This window comes from Entelurus aequoreus, linkage group LG20 (assembly GCF_033978785.1).
Source record: "Entelurus aequoreus isolate RoL-2023_Sb linkage group LG20, RoL_Eaeq_v1.1, whole genome shotgun sequence".
In the NCBI taxonomy this organism is placed as follows: domain Eukaryota; kingdom Metazoa; phylum Chordata; class Actinopteri; order Syngnathiformes; family Syngnathidae; genus Entelurus; species Entelurus aequoreus.
This window is the reverse complement of record NC_084750.1, coordinates 49,903,609-49,925,157: the sequence shown is the minus strand read 5'-3', so window position 1 is coordinate 49,925,157 and position 21,549 is coordinate 49,903,609. Positions and strand designations below refer to the sequence as shown.

At 51.4% G+C, this 21,549-nt stretch overlaps 2 protein-coding genes across 8 annotated transcripts in view; one reads left to right on the top strand and one right to left on the bottom strand.

Moving 5' to 3' along the window:
- Positions 1 to 21,549, top strand: part of LOC133636326 (zinc finger protein 568-like) — a 448,159-nt gene that overhangs the window by 97,155 nt on the left and 329,455 nt on the right. The gene's annotated exons all lie outside the window — the stretch shown is intronic.
- Positions 1 to 21,549, bottom strand: part of LOC133636336 (gastrula zinc finger protein XlCGF57.1-like) — a 297,128-nt gene that overhangs the window by 129,151 nt on the left and 146,428 nt on the right. The gene's annotated exons all lie outside the window — the stretch shown is intronic.

Sequence of the window (21,549 nt, the reverse complement as noted above, 5' to 3'; positions counted from 1 at the left end):
TTTTGAATGCTGGCAAGGTTTTCAACCTCCTTTATTTCCCTCCCAGGAGATCGAAGTGGCAGTTCCTTCCACCAGAGCTCACCTGAGACGATGCCGCAAGGTGTGGAGGTCTGCCCGCGCTGCCTTATTGAAGGCATCTGAGAAGATGCGTCGTAACGCCAACCGGCGGCGCATCCCAGCTCCCGACTATCAGCCCGGACAGCAGGTGCTGTTACGGGCCAAGGACCTTCACCTCCCGAAATCCTCTCAGAAGTTAGCACCACGTTTCGTTGGACCTTTTACCGTCAGATCCAGAGTCAATCCTGCCGCAGTTTGCCTGGACCTCCCTGGGTCCATGAGATCCCACCCTGTGTTTCACGTGTCTCAGGTAAAACCAGTAACCAACAGTTCACTGTCGCCCCCCATCCCTGCCCCCCCTCCGCCTAGGGTTCTCGAGGATGGGGACCAGGTGTGGACCGTCAGGGAGATTCTCAAGGTCCGACGACAAGGAAGAGGATGGGTCTACCTCGTGGACTGGGAGGGCTATGGACCTGAGGACAGATCATGGGTCCCGGCTTCTTACATCGCCGACCCTTCCCTTATTGAAGATTTTTACCGAACTCACCCTGAGGCACCCCGAAGCTCGTCGGGAGTCTCGCATAAGGGGGAGGGGGTCCTGTTATGGGTCACACTTCTGCTGCGTCTCCTCCTGTTGCGTGCCCTGACGAGCGCACCGCAGGCCACGCCCACGGGCGCTCTCTGTCTGCTGCAAGTGCGCTTCCGCGCGGCTGCAAACGCTCGGCAATCTACGCACCTGTCCATGATGAGCGATCAGCCTTCTTAAACCAGCGCAACCTGAGATCCGACGCCAGAACGTAGCTTCTCGTATCCAGTACAGTAAGCCCATACGTTTTTTCGCTCTCCTACATGTGCATTTGTTCTCCCTGTGCTTCCTTCCCATCGTGCTCATCGTCTCCTGTGTTGTGTCTTCTCCAGCTCCCCGTCATCCTTCCTCGTGGTCAAGCTGTGTGCTTTGTCACTTTGGACCTCCCTGTGGAACCCCCTTGCTTTCCTGGATTTTCGACCTCACGCCTGTCACCCGACCACGACGCCGCGCTCCTGTCCTTGACTATCCGCCTGTCCTCCGACACTCGAGCCTGCCTTGCCCTTATTTGGACTTCCGCCTGGATCAACACTCACCTTCAACACCCTCTGACAACCACGCTCAGATAAGTGCTCACATTTAGTCACACCACATCTCTTTGGTTTAATTACACATCTCATTTACACACCAAGCTGTTGATAAACAAGCTGACAGCTAAACGACGTCATATCTCTGTCATCTTCTTCTCCCGATATCACGTCACAGTACGTTCTGGCCATGTCAGAACCAGACGGCAAAGACATGACGCGTACCCTGCTCACCTCCAGGGCCTCCCCTGTACCAAGTATCACAGGTGTGCACACGGCACTCCAGCAGCACCAAGAGCACTTTTGTGTACTGGAGAACAAGCTCGATGCTGCTTTTGCTAACATTTTAGCTCGACTGGAATTGATTTCCCAAGGCTCCTCCGCTCAGCCGATACCCGAGCAAGCCGCCCCTGCCGCTGCAGCCCCCATGCCGCCCCCCCCCCCATCCTGCGAGCCGAAGATCGCTAGTCCCAGAGCTTTTGAGGGGGATTTTGAGCTTTGCCGTGGCTTCCTGGTCCAGTGTGACATGGTGTTTCGTCATCAGCCCTCCCGCTACACTTCTGACGGGGCCAAGATAGCTTTTATTGTTTCACTGTTGACCGGAAGGGCTCTCCAGTGGGCAACGGCAGCTGTTGACCGCAACCTTAGTCTCAGCACAAACTTTGCTGCTTTTCGTGCTGAGTTCCGGGCAGTTTTTGACCACCCCGCTGAGGGAGGAGACGCCGCCTCATGTCTTCACTCCCTCCAGCAAGGTTCTCGTTCTGTAGCGGACTACACTTTTGAGTTCCGCACCCTGGCCGCCGACAGCGGGTGGGATAACAAGGCCTTGCTGAGCGCCTACCGTCGGGGCCTCTCTGACGAAATAAAGGACGGATTGTTGCGTGACCGACCAGCCACCTACCATGACCTCATCCAGCTGGCCCTGCTTATGGACCAAAGACTAAGGGAACGAGCAGCAGAACGAAGACTTGCTGCCCGTGAGAGGACCAGACGGCCGGCGTGGGAAAATCGGACCGCTTCCTACTCCCCTACCGCGGCCAAAGCTCGGGATGAGGGCGTTCACTTGGTGGACCAGTCTGGCTTTTTCCCTGCACCTACCAGCGGAGTGGAACCCATGCAGTTGGGCAGGACTCGACTTGCCACGGAGGAACGGGAGAGGAGGTTCCGGCAGCGCCTCTGCCTCTACTGTGGGTGTGCGGGTCACGTGATCAAGACCTGCCCCACACGACCAAAAGATCAGGCCCACTAGTTAGGGGAGTACTTGTGAGCCACACCATCTTTCCCCAGAGCAATAGTGACCCTGGCATTCTTTTCCCCGCAACGTTGTCCTGGAAGACTAAAAGACTGAAGGTGGGAGCATATTTGGACTCTGGAGCAGATGAGAGTTTCATGGACCGTGATTTCGCCTGTCAAGCCGGATTGAGCTTCTGCCTCTGGACAAGTCCTTACCAGCTCAGGCCTCGGATGGGCATCCCCTGGGACCCATCACCCACCGTACCGCACTAGTCACTCTTACCCTGTCTGGCAACCACACTGAGCAAATTAGCTTGTTGATCCTCAACGCCCCTGTCGCCCCTCTTGTCCTCGGCCGTTCTTGGCTTCGCCAGCACGACCCCCAGATTTCCTGGATCTCAGGGAGGATCCTAGCCTGGAGCATGGCTTGCCATGCAAACTGCCTCAAAGCAGCAGACCCCGTCTCGGAGAACCCCAAGCTCAAGTCTTCCCCATCTGACCTATCTGGGGTTCCAGCTGTCTATCATGACCTTGCTGCTGTATTTAGTAAGGAACAGGCACTTTCACTACCCCCGCACAGACCATACGACTGTGCCATTGATCTCATACCCGAAGCAGTACTCCCCTCTAGCCGCCTGTATAACCTATCCATACCCGAGAAAAAGGCCATGTCAGACTACATCACGGAATCACTCGCATCTGGTATCATCACCCCCTCTAAATCACCGGTAGCCGCTGGATTCTTCTTTGTCGGCAAGAAGGATGGGTCCTTACGTCCGTGCATCGACTACCGCAAACTCAACCTCATCACGGTCAAGAACCGGTATCCCCTACCACTCATGAGCTCTTCTTTCGAACCTCTTGCCCCTGCTACCGTTTTCACCAAGCTGGATCTCCATAATGCATACCATCTTGTCCGGATTAGGAAGGGGGACGAATGGAAGACGGCCTTTAACACACACTTGGGTCACTTTGAGTACCGGGTCATGCCCTTCGGCCTGACCAACGCCCCAGCCGTTTTCCAGACTCTTGTTAACGACGTGCTGAGAGACATGCTCGAGAAGTTTGTGGTCGTTTATCTTGATGATATTCTGATTTTCTCTCACAACCTGCAGGACCATCAACAGCACGTCCGCCTTGTTCTCCAGCGCCTCCTTGAGAATCGTCTTTTCGTCAAGGCAGAGAAGTGCGAGTTCCATTCGTCATCAGTTAACTTCTTGGGTCACATCATCGAGAAGGGTAACATCCGAGCCGACCCCAAGAAGGTCAAGGCAGTGGTGGATTGGCCCCAACCCACCACTCATACTGAGTTTAGGAGATTCTTAGGCTTTGCGGGTTTCTACCGTCGCTTCATACTCGACTTCAGCAAGGTAGCCGCACCCCTTCACACGCTAACTTCTACCAATACAGTTTTTGTCTGGAACAAGGAGGCAGACAGCGCATTCTTGAGCCTCAAGAGGAGTTTCAGTTCCGCTCCCATCCTGGTACACCCTGACCCTGACAAGCCGTTCACGGTGGAAGTAGATGCATCTGATTCTGGGATTGGAGCAGTATTGTCCCAAAGAGCTAATGAGAATAATGTGTTGCACCCTTGTGCGTTCTTTTCCAGACGCCTAACCCCAGCCGAGAGGAACTATGATGCAGGGAACCGAGAACGGTTGGCCGTCCACGAAGCTTTGGTTGAATGGAGACACTGGCTGGAGGGGGCTAAACATCCGTTCCTGGTCCTGACCGACCACCGCAACCTTATTCACATCCGTTCCGCAAAGAGACTTAATGACAGGCAAGCACGCTGGTCACAGTTCTTCGGCCGATTCAACTACACTCTCACCTACAGACCCGGTTCACGCAATGGCAAGGCTGACGCTCTTTCGCGGATCTTCTCTGAGGAACCCACAACTAGACAAACTGCAGAGACCATCCTTCCCCCGAACCGCATCTTCGGGATGGTAACTTGGGAAATCGAGGGCCTGGTCAGGACGGCGCTACGGTCCGACCCTGGTCCTGGGAACGGACCCCCCAATAGACTTTTTGTTCCGCAACCCTTAAGGAGCAAGGTACTCGACTGGGCACATTCAAGTCTGTTTACATGTCATCCCGGAATCCACAGATCGCTATCATTCATTCGACGCCGCTTCTGGTGGCCTTCCATGGAGGCGGATACTCGCGAATTCATCGCCGCCTGCTGCATCTGCGCCCGGAACAAGGCAGACCACAGCCCTCCTGCTGGACTCTTACATCCCCTTCCGATCCCGAGTCGACCTTGGTCACACATCGCTCTTGACTTTATTACTGGACTCCCCCCCCCCCCCCTCTAAAAGTAACACCACAATCCTCACCATAATCGACAGGTTTTCCAAGGCGGCCCATTTCATACCATTGCCCAAACTCCCATCCTCGGCCGAGACCACGGAACTGCTCGTTCAGCATGTGGTTAGAATTCACGGGATCCCCACCGACATTGTGTCTGATCGTGGTCCCCAATTTATTTCCCGGGTCTGGCAAGCTTTCTGCAAGGGGATTGGAGCCACGGTCAGCCTGACTTCTGGCTACCACCCCCAGAGCAATGGACAAGCGGAAAGGGCCAACCAGGGGGTGGAGACCATGCTGCGCTGTATGGCTGCTCAACAGCCCAACTCCTGGTGCAAGTTCATTCCATGGGTGGAGTACTCCTTTAACTCCATGACCTGCGCGGCTACTGGTATGTCCCCTTTTGAATGCTGGCAAGGTTTTCAACCTCCTTTATTTCCCTCCCAGGAGATCGAAGTGGCAGTTCCTTCCACCAGAGCTCACCTGAGACGATGCCGCAAGGTGTGGAGGTCTGCCCGCGCTGCCTTATTGAAGGCATCTGAGAAGATGCGTCGTAACGCCAACCGGCGGCGCATCCCAGCTCCCGACTATCAGCCCGGACAGCAGGTGCTGTTACGGGCCAAGGACCTTCACCTCCCGAAATCCTCTCAGAAGTTAGCACCACGTTTCGTTGGACCTTTTACCGTCAGATCCAGAGTCAATCCTGCCGCAGTTTGCCTGGACCTCCCTGGGTCCATGAGATCCCACCCTGTGTTTCACGTGTCTCAGGTAAAACCAGTAACCAACAGTTCACTGTCGCCCCCCATCCCTGCCCCCCCTCCGCCTAGGGTTCTCGAGGATGGGGACCAGGTGTGGACCGTCAGGGAGATTCTCAAGGTCCGACGACAAGGAAGAGGATGGGTCTACCTCGTGGACTGGGAGGGCTATGGACCTGAGGACAGATCATGGGTCCCGGCTTCTTACATCGCCGACCCTTCCCTTATTGAAGATTTTTACCGAACTCACCCTGAGGCACCCCGAAGCTCGTCGGGAGTCTCGCATAAGGGGGAGGGGGTCCTGTTATGGGTCACACTTCTGCTGCGTCTCCTCCTGTTGCGTGCCCTGACGAGCGCACCGCAGGCCACGCCCACGGGCGCTCTCTGTCTGCTGCAAGTGCGCTTCCGCGCGGCTGCAAACGCTCGGCAATCTACGCACCTGTCCATGATGAGCGATCAGCCTTCTTAAACCAGCGCAACCTGAGATCCGACGCCAGAACGTAGCTTCTCGTATCCAGTACAGTAAGCCCATACGTTTTTTCGCTCTCCTACATGTGCATTTGTTCTCCCTGTGCTTCCTTCCCATCGTGCTCATCGTCTCCTGTGTTGTGTCTTCTCCAGCTCCCCGTCATCCTTCCTCGTGGTCAAGCTGTGTGCTTTGTCACTTTGGACCTCCCTGTGGAACCCCCTTGCTTTCCTGGATTTTCGACCTCACGCCTGTCACCCGACCACGACGCCGCGCTCCTGTCCTTGACTATCCGCCTGTCCTCCGACACTCGAGCCTGCCTTGCCCTTATTTGGACTTCCGCCTGGATCAACACTCACCTTCAACACCCTCTGACAACCACGCTCAGATAAGTGCTCACATTTAGTCACACCACATCTCTTTGGTTTAATTACACATCTCATTTACACACCAAGCTGTTGATAAACAAGCTGACAGCTAAACGACGTCATATCTCTGTCATCTTCTTCTCCCGATATCACGTCACAGTACGTTCTGGCCATGTCAGAACCAGACGGCAAAGACATGACGCGTACCCTGCTCACCTCCAGGGCCTCCCCTGTACCAAGTATCACAGGTGTGCACACGGCACTCCAGCAGCACCAAGAGCACTTTTGTGTACTGGAGAACAAGCTCGATGCTGCTTTTGCTAACATTTTAGCTCGACTGGAATTGATTTCCCAAGGCTCCTCCGCTCAGCCGATACCCGAGCAAGCCGCCCCTGCCGCTGCAGCCCCCATGCCGCCCCCCCCCCCATCCTGCGAGCCGAAGATCGCTAGTCCCAGAGCTTTTGAGGGGGATTTTGAGCTTTGCCGTGGCTTCCTGGTCCAGTGTGACATGGTGTTTCGTCATCAGCCCTCCCGCTACACTTCTGACGGGGCCAAGATAGCTTTTATTGTTTCACTGTTGACCGGAAGGGCTCTCCAGTGGGCAACGGCAGCTGTTGACCGCAACCTTAGTCTCAGCACAAACTTTGCTGCTTTTCGTGCTGAGTTCCGGGCAGTTTTTGACCACCCCGCTGAGGGAGGAGACGCCGCCTCATGTCTTCACTCCCTCCAGCAAGGTTCTCGTTCTGTAGCGGACTACACTTTTGAGTTCCGCACCCTGGCCGCCGACAGCGGGTGGGATAACAAGGCCTTGCTGAGCGCCTACCGTCGGGGCCTCTCTGACGAAATAAAGGACGGATTGTTGCGTGACCGACCAGCCACCTACCATGACCTCATCCAGCTGGCCCTGCTTATGGACCAAAGACTAAGGGAACGAGCAGCAGAACGAAGACTTGCTGCCCGTGAGAGGACCAGACGGCCGGCGTGGGAAAATCGGACCGCTTCCTACTCCCCTACCGCGGCCAAAGCTCGGGATGAGGGCGTTCACTTGGTGGACCAGTCTGGCTTTTTCCCTGCACCTACCAGCGGAGTGGAACCCATGCAGTTGGGCAGGACTCGACTTGCCACGGAGGAACGGGAGAGGAGGTTCCGGCAGCGCCTCTGCCTCTACTGTGGGTGTGCGGGTCACGTGATCAAGACCTGCCCCACACGACCAAAAGATCAGGCCCACTAGTTAGGGGAGTACTTGTGAGCCACACCATCTTTCCCCAGAGCAATAGTGACCCTGGCATTCTTTTCCCCGCAACGTTGTCCTGGAAGACTAAAAGACTGAAGGTGGGAGCATATTTGGACTCTGGAGCAGATGAGAGTTTCATGGACCGTGATTTCGCCTGTCAAGCCGGGATTGAGCTTCTGCCTCTGGACAAGTCCTTACCAGCTCAGGCCTCGGATGGGCATCCCCTGGGACCCATCACCCACCGTACCGCACTAGTCACTCTTACCCTGTCTGGCAACCACACTGAGCAAATTAGCTTGTTGATCCTCAACGCCCCTGTCGCCCCTCTTGTCCTCGGCCGTTCTTGGCTTCGCCAGCACGACCCCCAGATTTCCTGGATCTCAGGGAGGATCCTAGCCTGGAGCATGGCTTGCCATGCAAACTGCCTCAAAGCAGCAGACCCCGTCTCGGAGAACCCCAAGCTCAAGTCTTCCCCATCTGACCTATCTGGGGTTCCAGCTGTCTATCATGACCTTGCTGCTGTATTTAGTAAGGAACAGGCACTTTCACTACCCCCGCACAGACCATACGACTGTGCCATTGATCTCATACCCGAAGCAGTACTCCCCTCTAGCCGCCTGTATAACCTATCCATACCCGAGAAAAAGGCCATGTCAGACTACATCACGGAATCACTCGCATCTGGTATCATCACCCCCTCTAAATCACCGGTAGCCGCTGGATTCTTCTTTGTCGGCAAGAAGGATGGGTCCTTACGTCCGTGCATCGACTACCGCAAACTCAACCTCATCACGGTCAAGAACCGGTATCCCCTACCACTCATGAGCTCTTCTTTCGAACCTCTTGCCCCTGCTACCGTTTTCACCAAGCTGGATCTCCATAATGCATACCATCTTGTCCGGATTAGGAAGGGGGACGAATGGAAGACGGCCTTTAACACACACTTGGGTCACTTTGAGTACCGGGTCATGCCCTTCGGCCTGACCAACGCCCCAGCCGTTTTCCAGACTCTTGTTAACGACGTGCTGAGAGACATGCTCGAGAAGTTTGTGGTCGTTTATCTTGATGATATTCTGATTTTCTCTCACAACCTGCAGGACCATCAACAGCACGTCCGCCTTGTTCTCCAGCGCCTCCTTGAGAATCGTCTTTTCGTCAAGGCAGAGAAGTGCGAGTTCCATTCGTCATCAGTTAACTTCTTGGGTCACATCATCGAGAAGGGTAACATCCGAGCCGACCCCAAGAAGGTCAAGGCAGTGGTGGATTGGCCCCAACCCACCACTCATACTGAGTTTAGGAGATTCTTAGGCTTTGCGGGTTTCTACCGTCGCTTCATACTCGACTTCAGCAAGGTAGCCGCACCCCTTCACACGCTAACTTCTACCAATACAGTTTTTGTCTGGAACAAGGAGGCAGACAGCGCATTCTTGAGCCTCAAGAGGAGTTTCAGTTCCGCTCCCATCCTGGTACACCCTGACCCTGACAAGCCGTTCACGGTGGAAGTAGATGCATCTGATTCTGGGATTGGAGCAGTATTGTCCCAAAGAGCTAATGAGAATAATGTGTTGCACCCTTGTGCGTTCTTTTCCAGACGCCTAACCCCAGCCGAGAGGAACTATGATGCAGGGAACCGAGAACGGTTGGCCGTCCACGAAGCTTTGGTTGAATGGAGACACTGGCTGGAGGGGGCTAAACATCCGTTCCTGGTCCTGACCGACCACCGCAACCTTATTCACATCCGTTCCGCAAAGAGACTTAATGACAGGCAAGCACGCTGGTCACAGTTCTTCGGCCGATTCAACTACACTCTCACCTACAGACCCGGTTCACGCAATGGCAAGGCTGACGCTCTTTCGCGGATCTTCTCTGAGGAACCCACAACTAGACAAACTGCAGAGACCATCCTTCCCCCGAACCGCATCTTCGGGATGGTAACTTGGGAAATCGAGGGCCTGGTCAGGACGGCGCTACGGTCCGACCCTGGTCCTGGGAACGGACCCCCCAATAGACTTTTTGTTCCGCAACCCTTAAGGAGCAAGGTACTCGACTGGGCACATTCAAGTCTGTTTACATGTCATCCCGGAATCCACAGATCGCTATCATTCATTCGACGCCGCTTCTGGTGGCCTTCCATGGAGGCGGATACTCGCGAATTCATCGCCGCCTGCTGCATCTGCGCCCGGAACAAGGCAGACCACAGCCCTCCTGCTGGACTCTTACATCCCCTTCCGATCCCGAGTCGACCTTGGTCACACATCGCTCTTGACTTTATTACTGGACTCCCCCCCCCCCCTCTAAAAGTAACACCACAATCCTCACCATAATCGACAGGTTTTCCAAGGCGGCCCATTTCATACCCTTGCCCAAACTCCCATCCTCGGCCGAGACCACGGAACTGCTCGTTCAGCATGTGGTTAGAATTCACGGGATCCCCACCGACATTGTGTCTGATCGTGGTCCCCAATTTATTTCCCGGGTCTGGCAAGCTTTCTGCAAGGGGATTGGAGCCACGGTCAGCCTGACTTCTGGCTACCACCCCCAGAGCAATGGACAAGCGGAAAGGGCCAACCAGGGGGTGGAGACCATGCTGCGCTGTATGGCTGCTCAACAGCCCAACTCCTGGTGCAAGTTCATTCCATGGGTGGAGTACTCCTTTAACTCCATGACCTGCGCGGCTACTGGTATGTCCCCTTTTGAATGCTGGCAAGGTTTTCAACCTCCTTTATTTCCCTCCCAGGAGATCGAAGTGGCAGTTCCTTCCACCAGAGCTCACCTGAGACGATGCCGCAAGGTGTGGAGGTCTGCCCGCGCTGCCTTATTGAAGGCATCTGAGAAGATGCGTCGTAACGCCAACCGGCGGCGCATCCCAGCTCCCGACTATCAGCCCGGACAGCAGGTGCTGTTACGGGCCAAGGACCTTCACCTCCCGAAATCCTCTCAGAAGTTAGCACCACGTTTCGTTGGACCTTTTACCGTCAGATCCAGAGTCAATCCTGCCGCAGTTTGCCTGGACCTCCCTGGGTCCATGAGATCCCACCCTGTGTTTCACGTGTCTCAGGTAAAACCAGTAACCAACAGTTCACTGTCGCCCCCCATCCCTGCCCCCCCTCCGCCTAGGGTTCTCGAGGATGGGGACCAGGTGTGGACCGTCAGGGAGATTCTCAAGGTCCGACGACAAGGAAGAGGATGGGTCTACCTCGTGGACTGGGAGGGCTATGGACCTGAGGACAGATCATGGGTCCCGGCTTCTTACATCGCCGACCCTTCCCTTATTGAAGATTTTTACCGAACTCACCCTGAGGCACCCCGAAGCTCGTCGGGAGTCTCGCATAAGGGGGAGGGGGTCCTGTTATGGGTCACACTTCTGCTGCGTCTCCTCCTGTTGCGTGCCCTGACGAGCGCACCGCAGGCCACGCCCACGGGCGCTCTCTGTCTGCTGCAAGTGCGCTTCCGCGCGGCTGCAAACGCTCGGCAATCTACGCACCTGTCCATGATGAGCGATCAGCCTTCTTAAACCAGCGCAACCTGAGATCCGACGCCAGAACGTAGCTTCTCGTATCCAGTACAGTAAGCCCATACGTTTTTTCGCTCTCCTACATGTGCATTTGTTCTCCCTGTGCTTCCTTCCCATCGTGCTCATCGTCTCCTGTGTTGTGTCTTCTCCAGCTCCCCGTCATCCTTCCTCGTGGTCAAGCTGTGTGCTTTGTCACTTTGGACCTCCCTGTGGAACCCCCTTGCTTTCCTGGATTTTCGACCTCACGCCTGTCACCCGACCACGACGCCGCGCTCCTGTCCTTGACTATCCGCCTGTCCTCCGACACTCGAGCCTGCCTTGCCCTTATTTGGACTTCCGCCTGGATCAACACTCACCTTCAACACCCTCTGACAACCACGCTCAGATAAGTTCTCACATTTAGTCACACCACATCTCTTTGGTTTAATTACACATCTCATTTACACACCAAGCTGTTGATAAACAAGCTGACAGCTAAACGACGTCATATCTCTGTCATCTTCTTCTCCCGATATCACGTCACAGTACGTTCTGGCCATGTCAGAACCAGACGGCAAAGACATGACGCGTACCCTGCTCACCTCCAGGGCCTCCCCTGTACCAAGTATCACAGGTGTGCACACGGCACTCCAGCAGCACCAAGAGCACTTTTGTGTACTGGAGAACAAGCTCGATGCTGCTTTTGCTAACATTTTAGCTCGACTGGAATTGATTTCCCAAGGCTCCTCCGCTCAGCCGATACCCGAGCAAGCCGCCCCTGCCGCTGCAGCCCCCATGCCGCCCCCCCCCCCCATCCTGCGAGCCGAAGATCGCTAGTCCCAGAGCTTTTGAGGGGGATTTTGAGCTTTGCCGTGGCTTCCTGGTCCAGTGTGACATGGTGTTTCGTCATCAGCCCTCCCGCTACACTTCTGACGGGGCCAAGATAGCTTTTATTGTTTCACTGTTGACCGGAAGGGCTCTCCAGTGGGCAACGGCAGCTGTTGACCGCAACCTTAGTCTCAGCACAAACTTTGCTGCTTTTCGTGCTGAGTTCCGGGCAGTTTTTGACCACCCCGCTGAGGGAGGAGACGCCGCCTCATGTCTTCACTCCCTCCAGCAAGGTTCTCGTTCTGTAGCGGACTACACTTTTGAGTTCCGCACCCTGGCCGCCGACAGCGGGTGGGATAACAAGGCCTTGCTGAGCGCCTACCGTCGGGGCCTCTCTGACGAAATAAAGGACGGATTGTTGCGTGACCGACCAGCCACCTACCATGACCTCATCCAGCTGGCCCTGCTTATGGACCAAAGACTAAGGGAACGAGCAGCAGAACGAAGACTTGCTGCCCGTGAGAGGACCAGACGGCCGGCGTGGGAAAATCGGACCGCTTCCTACTCCCCTACCGCGGCCAAAGCTCGGGATGAGGGCGTTCACTTGGTGGACCAGTCTGGCTTTTTCCCTGCACCTACCAGCGGAGTGGAACCCATGCAGTTGGGCAGGACTCGACTTGCCACGGAGGAACGGGAGAGGAGGTTCCGGCAGCGCCTCTGCCTCTACTGTGGGTGTGCGGGTCACGTGATCAAGACCTGCCCCACACGACCAAAAGATCAGGCCCACTAGTTAGGGGAGTACTTGTGAGCCACACCATCTTTCCCCAGAGCAATAGTGACCCTGGCATTCTTTTCCCCGCAACGTTGTCCTGGAAGACTAAAAGACTGAAGGTGGGAGCATATTTGGACTCTGGAGCAGATGAGAGTTTCATGGACCGTGATTTCGCCTGTCAAGCCGGGATTGAGCTTCTGCCTCTGGACAAGTCCTTACCAGCTCAGGCCTCGGATGGGCATCCCCTGGGACCCATCACCCACCGTACCGCACTAGTCACTCTTACCCTGTCTGGCAACCACACTGAGCAAATTAGCTTGTTGATCCTCAACGCCCCTGTCGCCCCTCTTGTCCTCGGCCGTTCTTGGCTTCGCCAGCACGACCCCCAGATTTCCTGGATCTCAGGGAGGATCCTAGCCTGGAGCATGGCTTGCCATGCAAACTGCCTCAAAGCAGCAGACCCCGTCTCGGAGAACCCCAAGCTCAAGTCTTCCCCATCTGACCTATCTGGGGTTCCAGCTGTCTATCATGACCTTGCTGCTGTATTTAGTAAGGAACAGGCACTTTCACTACCCCCGCACAGACCATACGACTGTGCCATTGATCTCATACCCGAAGCAGTACTCCCCTCTAGCCGCCTGTATAACCTATCCATACCCGAGAAAAAGGCCATGTCAGACTACATCACGGAATCACTCGCATCTGGTATCATCACCCCCTCTAAATCACCGGTAGCCGCTGGATTCTTCTTTGTCGGCAAGAAGGATGGGTCCTTACGTCCGTGCATCGACTACCGCAAACTCAACCTCATCACGGTCAAGAACCGGTATCCCCTACCACTCATGAGCTCTTCTTTCGAACCTCTTGCCCCTGCTACCGTTTTCACCAAGCTGGATCTCCATAATGCATACCATCTTGTCCGGATTAGGAAGGGGGACGAATGGAAGACGGCCTTTAACACACACTTGGGTCACTTTGAGTACCGGGTCATGCCCTTCGGCCTGACCAACGCCCCAGCCGTTTTCCAGACTCTTGTTAACGACGTGCTGAGAGACATGCTCGAGAAGTTTGTGGTCGTTTATCTTGATGATATTCTGATTTTCTCTCACAACCTGCAGGACCATCAACAGCACGTCCGCCTTGTTCTCCAGCGCCTCCTTGAGAATCGTCTTTTCGTCAAGGCAGAGAAGTGCGAGTTCCATTCGTCATCAGTTAACTTCTTGGGTCACATCATCGAGAAGGGTAACATCCGAGCCGACCCCAAGAAGGTCAAGGCAGTGGTGGATTGGCCCCAACCCACCACTCATACTGAGTTTAGGAGATTCTTAGGCTTTGCGGGTTTCTACCGTCGCTTCATACTCGACTTCAGCAAGGTAGCCGCACCCCTTCACACGCTAACTTCTACCAATACAGTTTTTGTCTGGAACAAGGAGGCAGACAGCGCATTCTTGAGCCTCAAGAGGAGTTTCAGTTCCGCTCCCATCCTGGTACACCCTGACCCTGACAAGCCGTTCACGGTGGAAGTAGATGCATCTGATTCTGGGATTGGAGCAGTATTGTCCCAAAGAGCTAATGAGAATAATGTGTTGCACCCTTGTGCGTTCTTTTCCAGACGCCTAACCCCAGCCGAGAGGAACTATGATGCAGGGAACCGAGAACGGTTGGCCGTCCACGAAGCTTTGGTTGAATGGAGACACTGGCTGGAGGGGGCTAAACATCCGTTCCTGGTCCTGACCGACCACCGCAACCTTATTCACATCCGTTCCGCAAAGAGACTTAATGACAGGCAAGCACGCTGGTCACAGTTCTTCGGCCGATTCAACTACACTCTCACCTACAGACCCGGTTCACGCAATGGCAAGGCTGACGCTCTTTCGCGGATCTTCTCTGAGGAACCCACAACTAGACAAACTGCAGAGACCATCCTTCCCCCGAACCGCATCTTCGGGATGGTAACTTGGGAAATCGAGGGCCTGGTCAGGACGGCGCTACGGTCCGACCCTGGTCCTGGGAACGGACCCCCCAATAGACTTTTTGTTCCGCAACCCTTAAGGAGCAAGGTACTCGACTGGGCACATTCAAGTCTGTTTACATGTCATCCCGGAATCCACAGATCGCTATCATTCATTCGACGCCGCTTCTGGTGGCCTTCCATGGAGGCGGATACTCGCGAATTCATCGCCGCCTGCTGCATCTGCGCCCGGAACAAGGCAGACCACAGCCCTCCTGCTGGACTCTTACATCCCCTTCCGATCCCGAGTCGACCTTGGTCACACATCGCTCTTGACTTTATTACTGGACTCCCCCCCCCCCCCCCCCTCTAAAAGTAACACCACAATCCTCACCATAATCGACAGGTTTTCCAAGGCGGCCCATTTCATACCCTTGCCCAAACTCCCATCCTCGGCCGAGACCACGGAACTGCTCGTTCAGCATGTGGTTAGAATTCACGGGATCCCCACCGACATTGTGTCTGATCGTGGTCCCCAATTTATTTCCCGGGTCTGGCAAGCTTTCTGCAAGGGGATTGGAGCCACGGTCAGCCTGACTTCTGGCTACCACCCCCAGAGCAATGGACAAGCGGAAAGGGCCAACCAGGGGGTGGAGACCATGCTGCGCTGTATGGCTGCTCAACAGCCCAACTCCTGGTGCAAGTTCATTCCATGGGTGGAGTACTCCTTTAACTCCATGACCTGCGCGGCTACTGGTATGTCCCCTTTTGAATGCTGGCAAGGTTTTCAACCTCCTTTATTTCCCTCCCAGGAGATCGAAGTGGCAGTTCCTTCCACCAGAGCTCACCTGAGACGATGCCGCAAGGTGTGGAGGTCTGCCCGCGCTGCCTTATTGAAGGCATCTGAGAAGATGCGTCGTAACGCCAACCGGCGGCGCATCCCAGCTCCCGACTATCAGCCCGGACAGCAGGTGCTGTTACGGGCCAAGGACCTTCACCTCCCGAAATCCTCTCAGAAGTTAGCACCACGTTTCGTTGGACCTTTTACCGTCAGATCCAGAGTCAATCCTGCCGCAGTTTGCCTGGACCTCCCTGGGTCCATGAGATCCCACCCTGTGTTTCACGTGTCTCAGGTAAAACCAGTAACCAACAGTTCACTGTCGCCCCCCATCCCTGCCCCCCCTCCGCCTAGGGTTCTCGAGGATGGGGACCAGGTGTGGACCGTCAGGGAGATTCTCAAGGTCCGACGACAAGGAAGAGGATGGGTCTACCTCGTGGACTGGGAGGGCTATGGACCTGAGGACAGATCATGGGTCCCGGCTTCTTACATCGCCGACCCTTCCCTTATTGAAGATTTTTACCGAACTCACCCTGAGGCACCCCGAAGCTCGTCGGGAGTCTCGCATAAGGGGGAGGGGGTCCTGTTATGGGTCACACTTCTGCTGCGTCTCCTCCTGTTGCGTGCCCTGACGAGCGCACCGCAGGCCACGCCCACGGGCGCTCTCTGTCTGCTGCAAGTGCGCTTCCGCGCGGCTGCAAACGCTCGGCAATCTACGCACCTGTCCATGATGAGCGATCAGCCTTCTTAAACCAGCGCAACCTGAGATCCGACGCCAGAACGTAGCTTCTCGTATCCAGTACAGTAAGCCCATACGTTTTTTCGCTCTCCTACATGTGCATTTGTTCTCCCTGTGCTTCCTTCCCATCGTGCTCATCGTCTCCTGTGTTGTGTCTTCTCCAGCTCCCCGTCATCCTTCCTCGTGGTCAAGCTGTGTGCTTTGTCACTTTGGACCTCCCTGTGGAACCCCCTTGCTTTCCTGGATTTTCGACCTCACGCCTGTCACCCGACCACGACGCCGCGCTCCTGTCCTTGACTATCCGCCTGTCCTCCGACACTCGAGCCTGCCTTGCCCTTATTTGGACTTCCGCCTGGATCAACACTCACCTTCAACACCCTCTGACAACCACGCTCAGATAAGTGCTCACATTTAGTCACACCACATCTCTTTGGTTTAATTACACATCTCATTTACACACCAAGCTGTTAATAAACAAGCTGACAGCTAAACGACGTCATATCTCTGTCATCTTCTTCTCCCGATATCACGTCACATATATGTGTACGTACTTATATATGTATATGTATTTATGACAACTTTTTTATATACTATTATTATTATTATTATTATTATTATGAAACATACAGTAAGTAATAAGAGGGGTGGGAGTACATACGTTTTTACATCTTCTCACTCCTTTTCGGATATGTTTACATGTTTATTTTCATTTCTTGTTTCTTTTGCTTTTTATTATTACTATTATTATTATTATTATTATTATTGTTTTTGTTATTCATTCTTGAAAGGCTTTTGTTTTTTTTCAAAATTTGTTGTTTTTGTTTTGTCTACATATTTGAAATAAACATGAAAAGGAAATGAAATGTGATATTGCTTAATTAACATTAATGATGTGCACTTTAACAACTAGGCTTACAACTATACCTAATATATAAAGTCACTATTACCTGCAGGGCAAACATTAGCTAACCAGAAGGCAATAACAATGTAAACAAAAAACACCTGCTTAAAAGATCTAATACAAATGTCCCTGAGGAATGTAAGGTGGGAGTACTGTAATTACCTAACGTTACATTATTATTTTCCATAACAATTTAGCCCCCTCCACAATATTAACCCAACGTTAAAACAGAACTAGCTATTTATTGATTAGCAATTGCCGAATCATGTAACATTAGCTTAATGCTAAAAAGCCAGGTTACTATCCAGTGGCGTGCGGTGAGGTTAATGTCTGGTGAGGCACTGCATCATCAGTCAGATTTACAAACATATGAACCCTAAATAGTATCTTATTCACCATGTGATTGGCAGCAGTTAACGGGTTATGTTTAAAAGCTCATACCAGCATTCTTTACACAACTGTAGCACACAAAAAAGCGCATTTAATAAAAAAAACATTATTATGGTCTTACCTTTCTTGCTGGACATCCACACAGCCAGCCTTTGCGTGTGTACCACGCCGTTTGAAAAGAACGGGTCTTCTGTCTCAAAGTCAAAAGCAAACCTTTTAGCTCCGGCGTTGGTCTACCTTTAATTATTACCTCCTGCTTCCATTGAAAGTCCAGTTTAGAAAACGGTTTTATTTTACATATGTAATCCTCCATGTTTTAAATAAAAGTCCAGGCGAGAGGAAATAAACAATCGCTGCACTAATTGACTTGCAAACTTTTTTTTCTTTTTTTTTTTTTCTTCTGCGGCCGAGGAATGATCTCTGGGATCACTACCGCCTCTACCACCAGGAGGCCGGATTACTGCGAGCCTCAACCAGTACGTCTTTTGCAGCAGATTTATGAATGCTCAGCACAAGAAATATGTTACACACATACAGTTTGACAAAATACACTGTACATTATATACCTCAGCTAACTCAACTATGCCATAGTTTAGTTAGCTGATATAATTCATATAGCAATACAGTCTCACTGCACAGCAGCTCAGCAGTTAGCCGAGTCATTGTGCACAATCCATGTTGAGGCACAAATCAGTGACGTGCCTCAACTGGCTGCTGATCACCGCACCGTCTCTTCTCAGTATTTGAACGGCAAATGTGAAAATTAAAATAAAAATAATCTAAAACTGGTAAAGTTAAATGGAAAATAACTTTAGTATAATCACTGGATACATATAACAATTTAATTTTTTTTTTTTCTTTTTACATTTTTTTTCTTTCCATGACAGGTGAGGCCCCGCCTCCCCTGCCTCTAGTGACTGCACGCCACTGTTACTATCACATTCTGTAACAGACAAATAATTTCATGTAGTCTAACGTTACCTCCCTGCTACCTCTGTCTTTTTCTCGTTTCTCCTTCTTTTCTATTTTTTCTTCCCTGGGCACCTGACAGTTTTGGCCATTTTGACGTCTTGTGTTGATTTTTTGATGTGGTGACGTCCAAAAAGAGTCATGATACGGGAAGGGAGGGGGCGCACCGTGCGGGGGGACGTGGGGGGGGGCGTAATGTTGTAACAATATTTCTATTAAATAGGCTTTACTTTGCATTTTAATTAACGTGGGATTATTTTCTGTATTTAGAAATAATAGTAACAACTTTTTTAAATTTTTTTTTTCTCCAACATTTGTGGCACTGGCGTGGCGACCCCTGATGGGCGGCGCCCTTAGCATTTGCCTATACGGCCTATGCCATGGGCCGGCCCTGTCTGTGGGTGTGTGTGTCTGTGTCTGTGTGTGTGTGTCTGTGTGTGTCTGAATGTGTTTGGGTGTGTGTGGGTGTGTGTGTGAATGTGTGTGTCTGGGTGTGTCTGGGTGTGGGTGTGTGTGTCTGGGTGTGGGTGTGTGTGTCTGGGTGTGTGTGTGGGTGTGTGTATGTGTGTGTCTGGATGTGTGTCTGTGTGTGGGTGTGTGTGTGGGTGTGGGTGTGTGTGTCTGTGTGGGTGTGTGTGTGGGTGTGGGTGTGTGTGTCTGTGTGTGTCTGTGTCTGAGTGTGTCTGGGTGTGTGTGGGTGTCTGGGTGTGTGTATCTGGGTGTGTGTGTGTGTGTGTGTGTGTGTGTGTGTGTGTGTGTGTGTGTGTGTGTGTGTGTGTGTGTGTGTGTGTGTGTGTCTGGGTGTGGGTGTGGGCGTGTGTGTGTCTGGGTGTGGGTGGGTGTGTGTGTCTGTGTGTGTGTGTGTGTGGGGGTGTGTGTGTCTGTGTGTGTCTGAGTGTGTCTGGGTGTGGGTGTGGGTGTGTGTGTTCTTGCCCACCTATCCAACAGGGGACTATGGCGTCGTAACACCTTCACGAACAGGGGACCGCCGAGCCAAGAGGGGACATTTTTCAGGTCCCCCTTTGGTCATGCCTTAAATCAAGCTAAAAACATGCCTAAAACATTTTTGTGCATTTTCTCAACTTTTGCCAAGAGGGGACCTGAAAGTGTGTGAGTGTTTAGTCCATACTTGGCAGCGCCTCTGCTGGCCAGAGCTGGAAGTTCATGCCCAATTCACACACGTCGCTTCAAACACTCTATTGTGTGAACGGCCTGCAGCCTCAGACTTAATTTAGAGTTATTTGGACACTAGAGGAACATATTCTAAGTAACAAAGACTTCATTTAGAGTTATTTGGACACTACGGGGAGCATATTCTAAGTAATAAAGACTTAATTTAGAGTTATTTGGACACTACGGGGAGCATATTCTAAGTAATAAAGACTTAATTTAGAGTTATTTGGACACTAGGGTTATTCAGATTGTAGAGGGCTGTTAAACATCCTACTTAGTAAAGAAAACCAGTCTCTTCAAACATGCAAACAACAAAATATGAAGGCTCAGCTTAAAAGTTCCACACTTTTTTTGCATGTAATGACAGAGGTCCAATGTTAGCTATTACAACATGACAAGTCCCTTCTTAGATAGCGTGGAGCGACATTCACACTCCTGCTTTTATGAAAAGAGGAAATAACTGTATATACTGTAAGGAAAAGATAATTTCAACTAAAGTAATAATAATTCGTCAAACTTGATTTGTTAGTGTTTAGGAATAGAACAGTCCAACAAAAACCTATCTATTCATTTGTATCAATAAACAAATATTTAAAAACATTTACAATTTCGTCAGTCCCCAATCTACATTTAAAGAAATGCATTAGAATTGTTGATTTGCATTACAGAAAATGGTCCACACTTATACTGTATGGAATGACAGGGGTCCACTGTTGGCTGATACATAATGACAGAAGTTCCCTCTTAGATAGCATAGAGTGACATTCACACTCCAACATGGATGACTAAGAAATAAATAAGCAAAATGGATAGAGAGAGATTCTTAAGAGATAATAAGAATCTAATTATGATATATATATATATAGTGTTATTTTGCAGGTAAAGTTGCCCCAACAATGTTGTCGTTGTGGCTTTTTGAGTGAGTTGTATTTACAGCTTATATATCTATAAGTTATATATCTAAGAATAGCAACAACAGAACTTGCTATTTTGGATATTGCCAGAGAACAATTTAGCATGGTATATAGGACAGAGGCCCAGAAATCATAAGTTTGTCTGAGATACAACGGACAAGTCAGCTAGAGGATGGCTTAATTTCACAAAAGACATGAACACAAATTTCTAAACTTAATAAGGTTTTTGTTTTTTTACAACTATAAACTTGTGTGCTTAGTCTACAGCTAAAGGAATGCATTGTGTCTGTTGATTTGCATAACATAACTTTTTTTGTATGTAATGACAGATGTCCACTGTTGGCTATTACAAAATGACACAAGTCCCTTCTTAGATAGCGTGGAGCGACATTCACACTCCTGCTTTTATGAATAGAGGAAATGACAAAAATCTATTGTAACGAAAAGATAGTAACTCAATTAAATCTCAACTATTGTCATATTTATTCATCCAGCACAATGTTAATATGTTTTTGTAACAGAATCTAAATGCTCAGCTTTAATGGATTGCTTAACCATTGTCAAGTATGACACTGTATTAAATAAAGGGCTACCCAGAAGGCAAAGGACCAGTCAGCTAGATGGCTTAATTTCACAAAAGACATGAACACTGACTTGTTATCATGTGAAAAAGGAATCAGAATCAGGTTAAATGCAAAAGTTTTATATCCATAATGCAAGCTCCCAGTATTCAGGTACATAACATTGATGATCCATAATGCAAGCTCCCAGTATTCAGGTACATAACATTGATGATCCATAATGCAAGCTCCCCAGTATTCAGGTACATAACATTGATGATCCATAATGCAAGCTCCCAGTATTCAGGTACATAACATTGATGATCCATAATGCAAACTCCCAGTATTCAGGCACTTTACATTAATGCTCCATAGTGCAAGCTCCCAGTATTCAGCAGTTAATTTAGATTATTGGTCTTCTAATGGCACAAGTTCCTCTTTATAGACTTTATTTTGTTGTGCATGAAGTATTTCACTACTTTCCA